Here is a 7,357-nt window from a genome sequence, read left to right as displayed (position 1 = left end):
AATAAAGGCCGTGAGCCACAGCTATTGAAGCCCATGTGCCTAGAGCCCGTGCTCTGCAACAAGAGAAGCCACAGCCCTAAAAAGCCTGCACGCTGCAACTGGAGAGTAGCCTCCACTTTGCACAATAGAGAAAGCCAGCGCACAGCAACGAAGACTCAGTGCAGCCCAAAATAAAAAGAAAGAAATGATTTTTTTCCCCCCAAAAACAGAAGAAAGAACCTACTAAAATTGTCTGACCAAGGCATAGCCCTTAATTTTGGAACTACTGGATGTGAAAAATGAAAGGAAGTGAACATCAGTGAGTGTAAAAGATGAGAGCCAGAAAATATCAATGTGAGTTATGATATCAATTGAACAATGAATTGCCAATGACACAGAGGTGCTTTATGAGTCTTGGCAGGCAATTAGGTAAGCGTAGTTTCTCCTGGCGTAGCAATTTGAAGTGGTTATTAACTATGTACACTGAAATTCGATGGGCTAAAAAAAAGTTAAAAAATAATTTTCACATTGAATTGTTCCCTCCACTATGCTTTTTAACAACAACAAAATAAAAACCAGACTCACGATGAGCTGAAGTAAGAAATTTTTTTCCCAAACAAAGATGACTAAACTGAAAGTATAAAACCTTCTATTTTTAGCGGGTCCTGATGTTCTTTACTGCATGCATTCCTAGTTTCCAGATAATATGTTCTCCAGTTGGCTGGTTATTGTGCAGGAAGTCACATTTCACTATGTCAGCAAACAATGGCATGAACTGAAAGAGTGAAACAAAATCAACTTGGGAAAAAACTAACATAAAAACACTGACGTCTAGAAGTAGTTTAATCCCTTAGAACATAAAAGACTATAAAAGCAGAGTTAAGATAAAAGACTGTACTATAGGTTTTTCTTGGCTATATGAGTGTAAATTCTTATTTGTAGTTTTATCTACATGGTTGTGAAAAATGACCAATTGGTAATTGAATGGGTAAAAAGAAGATATAGCTGTGTGTGCACACATATATATATATATACACACATACAGTCCAATATGTATATATACAGTAATATATATATATTTTTACTGTTGTTGTTTAGTCAATCAGTAGTATCTGACCAACTCTTTTGTGACCTCATGGACTGTAGCCCACCAGGCTCCTCTGTCCATGGGATTTTCCAGGTAAGAATACCAAAGTAGGTTGCCATTTCCCCTCCAGTGGATCTTCCCAACCCAGGGATCAAACCTGCGTCTCCTGCACTGGCAGGCGGATTCTTTACCACTGAACCACCAATGAAGCCACTATCTGTGTGTTGAAGTATTTAAAACAATTAAGTTACATGAAGACAGTTAATTTCCAGGTGAAGGAAACATAGATGAGATGGAAGATGATGAAAAGCTAGTGTTTTCCTGACTTCCGTTTGTGGTTCTTTTCACTCTTCTTTGCTGAATCACACTTATCGTACGATTACATTTGCAGTTAATTGAAAAATAAAATTAAATGTCTAGTTTTAGAAAGTGGAGCCCAAAGGGAAGCACTCTTCTCACAATCAACAGGAAAAGTGGACTCTTTGTCAAGGCAGTGTGGTAACATTTGTGTCATCACCAGCAGTCTCTCACTATCAGCATGCAGTTTTACCAATGGATATAAGTCTGCTTCCTGCTGTCTATGTCAATCAAAAATAGCATCCTGGCATTTCATTTCACGTTTCACAGACGGGAGATTTTTGGCAACCTGAGGACATGTGACTTGAAAACAGGAGCAGTATTGAGAACTGTATTCTCTTCCAGTCTTCATAGCTAAAGGGAGTTAGAGTTGAACAATTCCCAGCACAGCACAGAGAGCTAAAAGATATTAAATTCACAGGATATGGTTTTGCCATCGAAAACTGACTTGGGAGGTTTTTTCAAGTGAGGAGGAAAGGCAGCCAGTCTAGGGGTTTGGTGTCAGCAGAAATCTGCTGTCTTCTCTGCAGAGATTGTTCTAAGTAAAATAGTCAGTTACAATCTCTGGATCTCAGTTTCTGCATCTATTAAACAAAGCTTATGAAGAGAGAAACTCTAAGATTCCTTTCAATGAAGAAATTTGATCCTCGTATGACACTATCCCTAATTATACAGATGTATAATCTAATCCCATGGAATCTATACATTCATTTTCCAAGTAAGATATTTACTAGGCCTTTGGTTGGCTGTGTGTGTTTTTACAGAAATGTGACTTTGTCATTTCTTGGTCTGTGTGACATTTGACCTATACTGCTGCGTTTTGAATCAGAGCTTTGGCTGAGCAGAAACGGCCAGGTGTAATCCTTTTGACCCAGTGTGTGTGTGCTCAGTCGCTCAAGTCATGTCTGACTTCGACCCCATGGTCTGTATGTAGCCTGCCAGGCTCCTCTGTCCATGGGATTCTCCAGGCAAGAAGACTGGAGAGGGTTGCCTTTCCCTTCTCCAGAGAATCTTCCCGACCCAGGGATTGAACTTGTGTCTCTTGTGTCTCCTGCATTGGCAGGCAGATTCTTTACCACTGCGCCACCTGGGAAGCCCAGAGAGTCTCATATCAATAATTCCCTACAGGGACATTCAAGGGACCTTGAATGATTTGTTTGTGTTGGTAAGTTTCTCCACATGGCGTTCCTGGGAGCAGTGAAGGAAATGAACATTTTGGCAGCTTCGGTTTCCTATTGCCAGCTGTTGCTCAGTATTACTGCAGTTGTAAGTGTCGGGAACTCAGAAATTACAAAGGGCGTCTCCACTTCCTATTGCTGGTCATACTTATATGATCAGTAATCTACAGTGGGCACTTAGGATGGACTAGAACTTCGAAGGCAGAGAGTACTAGTTTCAAATCCCAGTTGCAACAGCTGGCTGTGTAACCTTGCGGAACTTGACCTCTTTCCTTTGTAAAGGGGTGTGATGGATGACATGAGGTCATATTTGTGAAACACCTCGTAGGGAGCTGAAGAATTCAAGGAGTGTTCTCTGTGTACTGCCCTTCCATGCTGTGCTTACTCTGCTGCAGATAAAATCAATTCCACCTGTTGGACTGTCAGCAGCTTCAGAACTGGCCTTCTCTTCTGGCTTGAGGCATGCCACCTGCAGTATTTTCCAGCAGAAAATAATGTACTTAAAAAAAAAAAAAACACTTGTCCATGTAGACTCTGAGTGAATTTTTAATAAAAACAAAAACAAAACCACCAGAACAAAGAACATGGACAAGCCATTTACAATGTAATAAACAAAAATGGCTAACATGTAAGGAAAAAATGTTTCAACTCTTCCATCATAGAGAAATCTACAATAAAAAAATCCAACAGATTTCTTAAGATATATTTCACATAGCATACAATTCACCTATTTATAATATATATTTCAGTGGTTTTTCATATATTCACAGAGTCACAACCTTCACCACAATTAATTTCAGAACATTTTCACAGACCCCCTCCCATTGAAAAAAAAAACAACCCTTAACCCATTAGTAGTCCCTCCTCTTTTCATCCCACCTTATCTCCAACCTCCAGCCCTAGACAACCACTAATCTACTCTGTGTTTCTGTAGATTTGCCAATTCCAGATATTTTATATAGATTGAAACCATACAATAAATATGTTGTCTTTTGTGACCAGCCTATTTCATTTTGCAAAATGTTTTCTTTTTTTTTTCATTTTATTTTATTTTAACTTTACAATATTGTATTGATTTTGCCATATATCAAAATGAATACATGTGTTCCCCATCCTGAACCCTCCTCCCTCCTCCCTCCCTATACCATCCCTCTGGGTCATCCCAGTGCACCAGCCCCAAGCATCCAGTATCGTGCATCGAACCTGGACTGGTGACTCATTTCATATATGATATTATACATGTTTCAATGCCATTCTCCCAAATAATCCTACCCTCTCCCTCTCCCGCAGCGTCCAAAAGACTGTTCTATACATCAGTGTCTCTTTTGCTGTCTCGTATACAGGGTTATTGTTACCATCTTTCTAAATTCCATATATATGCGTTAGTACACTGTATTGGTGTTTTTCTTTCTGGCTTACTTCACTCTGTATAATAGGCTCTAGTTTCATCCACCTCATTAGAACTGATTCAGATGTATTCGTTTTAATGGCTGAGTAATACTCCATTGTGTATATGTACCATAGCTTTCTTATCCATTCATCTGCTGATGGACATCTGGGTTGCTTCCATGTCCTGGCTATTGTAAACAGTGCTGCAATGAACATTGAGATACACAAAAATATGGAACGCTTCACAGATTTGCGTGTCATCCTTGCACAGGGGCCATGCTAATCTTCTCTGTATCATTCCAGTTTTAGTATATGTGCTGCCGAAGTGAGCACTGCAAAATGTTTTCAAGGTTTATCCATATTACAGCATGTATCATATTGAATCCTTTTTAAAATTTAAAACTTAAACATGTTTTCATTGTGGTAAAACATATATAACATAAATTTGCCATTTTAACCATTTTAAATGTATAATTCAGTGGAATTAATTATACTCACAATGCCATGCAATAGTCATAAGTATCTATTTCCAAAATTCTTCTTTACCACAAATAGAAATGTACCTATCAAGCAGTAATTCACTCATTTGCTGATAACCTCTAATCTGTTTTCTGTCTCTATGAATTTGTCTATTATAAATATTACATATGATTAGAGTCATGCCATAGCTGTCATTGTGTGCCTGGCTAATTTCACTTAGCATGATGTTTCCAGGGTTCTTCCATGGTGCAGCCTCTATTAGAACTTCTTTTCATTTTATGGATGAATAATACTCAACTGTATGGATATACCACTTTTGTCTATCCATATATCTGTTGATGGAAACTTGGGTTGTTACTACTTTTTGTTACTACATTGCAAATAATGCTGCAATGAATGTTGGTGTGCAAATATCTGTTTGAGTCCTCTTTAATTTTTTGGAGCTAGGAGTACAGTTGCTGAGTCATCAAATAACTCTTTTTGAGAAACTGCCAGACTGTTGTGCAAAGTGGCTGCACCAGTTTACATCTCCACCAGTAGTGTTTGAGGGCTCCAGTTTCTCCACTGCTGGTAATTATCTGTCTGGGGGACAGCCACGCTAGTGAGTATGAAGTAATATCTCACTGTGGTTTTTGACTTGCATTTCCCTGATGGCTAATCATGCTGAATATCTTTTCATATACTTATTGGCATTTGTATATACTTATTGATTTTAAAAAACCAACTTTGGATGACAGATGGCAGTTTTGTTCATTTTGAGCCAACAAATCGGCTTACTGAAATTTATCTGAAGGAGATAATTAGAGAAGTATGATGTGTACTTAAAATTCCCTGGTGGCTCAGATGGCAAGGAGTCTGCCCGAAATGTGGGAGACCAGGGTTCGATCCCTGGGACAGGAAGATCCCCTGGAGAAGGAAATGGCAACCCACTCCAGTATTCTTGCATGGAAAATCCCATGGACGGAGGGCCCTGGCTGGCTACAGTCCAGGGGGTGGCAAAGAGTCAGACACGACTAATGTGTACTTGGGCTTCCTAGGTGGCACTAGTGGTTAAGAACCCGCCTGCCAATGCAGAAGACATTAGAGACTTAGGTTCAGTCCCTGGGTCTGGAAGATTCCCTGTAGGAGGGCATGGCAACTCACTCCAGATTGCCTGGAGAATCCTCATGGACAGATGAGCCTGATGGGCTGTAGTCCATAGGGTTGCAGAGTTGGATATGACTGAAGCAACTTAGCATGCACCCATGATGTGTACTTAAGTTACTGTAGGTATTTTTATAGTAAAGACAAATTGGGAGTACACTCAGCAAGAGAAGTATTTTTAAAATAAGTTATTGTATACATAAGATGGTATACTATGCATTTATTAAAGCAATGATACAGAAATAATTATTTTGACATATAAAAATACCCATGATGTAGCATAGAATGAATGAAGTGGATCACAGAGTAACGTGCAGTTTTACCATTTGTGTTAGTATTTGTCTTCTTCTCTTTGTGTTTATGCACACAGGGAGATGTCCAGCAGGATAACTGGTAAAAGCGAATAGGGCTTACCTCCCAAATGGTGGGATTTGGGGTTACTTTTTAATTTCTCCTTTAAGATTTCCTTTACTGATAGAACTTTCAAAAAAAAAAAAAAATCAGCACGTATCATAAGAACAGTAATAAAGCTACTTTGAAAGGAAAAATAATTCTGCCCTGAATTGTGCTTCTTACTTTCTTCCCTTGCTATTGGGGAACCTTCTGCTTTGACCCTGAATGCCTGCCTTCAAGCCACCAGAGAATCTCAATGAATTCTACAGAGAATCTATAGCAACATAGAGAACTGGCGGAACAGAAATGCCTGTGCCTGTCTTCACTGAATTTCCTTGTGATAATTACACAAGTTTAATTATAGCAAATAAATTAAAATCAATACACTGGAATCAATATGCACAAAACAAAATGTGCTTGTTTTACTGGTCCTAATAGGATCCCAAATAGGAATCATTCACTTGCATTTAATATTTCTAGCACATTGATCTTGGAATGGAAATTTGTGAAAGAGGAGGAGGGAAAAATCGAGAACATTTCTCCATTCTGGCATTCCTCATTAGCCAATAGTTCGGTTCATCCAGGTTTGTTCAGAATTGTTTATGCTCTGTCATACCTTTGTATATATTGTTTTATATTTTGCCAGGAGGCCCCTCATCATCTCAAATTCCAAGAAAAGTCCCACTGTTCTACCAAGATGGGCTTTGACTCACACTTGTGTCCTCACGACTCTGAGTGCTTGGAGGTCATTCTCTTATTTATCTGTCTTCACAGCTCTGGAGCACAGTGCCTTTGCTCTGTGGCAAATTTGTCATCAAGTATTGACGTTTGACAGTAACGAATTTCACTGGAAAGTTGCTTAAGCTGCATCCATCATTAATTCTTCCATACACTTCCCCCAAGAAGTTGAAATGTCCTCTTAATCCCTTACAACACATTGAGTAACTTATTCTTTTCCTTGAAGATACCTTTCTTGCTAGAGTAGTTGCTAGAATGTATGCATGTTCAGTAGTGTCCAACTCTCTGCAACTGCATGGACTGTAGCCCACCAAACTCTTCTGTCCATGTCATTTCCCAGCCAAGAATACTGGAGTGGGTTGCCATTTCTTCCTCCAAAGGATCTTCCCAATCCAGGGATTGAACTTGCATCTCTTGTATCTCCTGCATTAGCAGGCAGCTTCTTTTCTACTGGCGCCACCTCGGATCCCATTTTCGGGCTCTGGGGTGCACTGGTGATTGTCTAGACTAGCTTCAAATCTACTGTCTTGGGATCTGCCTTCACCATCATCCTGGGAATTCTGTTTTCCCTCTTCTGGATTGGACCCAGGGCTGGTTTCATGGGGTCTGTGTC

General features: G+C 39.5%; 1 non-coding gene across 1 annotated transcript; it reads right to left on the bottom strand.

The window, feature by feature from the left end:
- Positions 1-4,216: 4,216 nt before the first annotated feature.
- On the bottom strand, positions 4,217-4,323 carry LOC113899814. Its single transcript, XR_003512999.1, has one exon. It is a non-coding gene; the product is annotated as a U6 spliceosomal RNA (small nuclear RNA).
- Between the last annotated feature and the right edge of the window lie 3,034 nt (positions 4,324-7,357).

The sequence above is a fragment of the Bos indicus x Bos taurus genome, chromosome 1, assembly GCF_003369695.1.
Source record: "Bos indicus x Bos taurus breed Angus x Brahman F1 hybrid chromosome 1, Bos_hybrid_MaternalHap_v2.0, whole genome shotgun sequence".
In the NCBI taxonomy this organism is placed as follows: Eukaryota; Metazoa; Chordata; class Mammalia; order Artiodactyla; family Bovidae; genus Bos; species Bos indicus x Bos taurus.
This window is presented reverse-complemented; position numbering and strand designations above follow the sequence as displayed.